Source organism: Suncus etruscus, chromosome 6 (assembly GCF_024139225.1).
Source record: "Suncus etruscus isolate mSunEtr1 chromosome 6, mSunEtr1.pri.cur, whole genome shotgun sequence".
NCBI lineage: Eukaryota > Metazoa > Chordata > Mammalia > Eulipotyphla > Soricidae > Suncus > Suncus etruscus.
This window is the reverse complement of record NC_064853.1, coordinates 58,417,206-58,417,951: the sequence shown is the minus strand read 5'-3', so window position 1 is coordinate 58,417,951 and position 746 is coordinate 58,417,206.

Sequence of the window (746 nt, the reverse complement as noted above, 5' to 3'; positions counted from 1 at the left end):
AACCCCCAAGGAGCAAGAATAGTTTTAATCTGTTTTCCAAGAGGTAAAGGATACACTGAAGAAAGAATGAGGGTTCTCAGGACCAGATGATGATGATTGAGAGTGAAAATCTTAGAGGGTGTCTTAACCAGAAATTTCCTGAAGTAACTTTAGTACAAAGTAGCTTGAAGTACACTTGAAAGCAAATGCTGAATGGGGACAATTGAAAAATAGCAAGAAAACTACAGCTGAACATTTCTAAGAGGATATCTGTGAATAACCCAAAAAGGGAATCAACTATGAAAAAAAAATGTTTGTTGCCTATCCCCATTTATTTCCCATTCCTAAGCCCTACCTAGAAAGAGAAATTAGAAGAATCTGATATCCAGTGTATGAAAGAAGATGAAAATACAAAAATATAAAATCAAGAAATACAAGGCATTTCCCAAGAACTCCATTTTTTTTTTCCATTGCAGGTTTCCAGCTTGAAGAAGACCAGGCTAGGGACAGACAAAATTTAACCCTAAAATTTGGAGTCTATTACTCAGCATTTTATTTCTGATATGAAACTGTTTGACTAAAAATAAGTGGAGACTCTTTATCTGAGAAGGACATGAAAAGTAGTAGGACTCACTTCAGATTTCACTCAGGGGTGCAGCAAAAAACTTATCTCTTCAGAGCAGATTTGCCTTGGCAAAGTGGCATGGAGAAGATAGTGACTTTCTACTCCTAGTCTCTGAAGTATCTCTTTCAACTTTACATTCAAC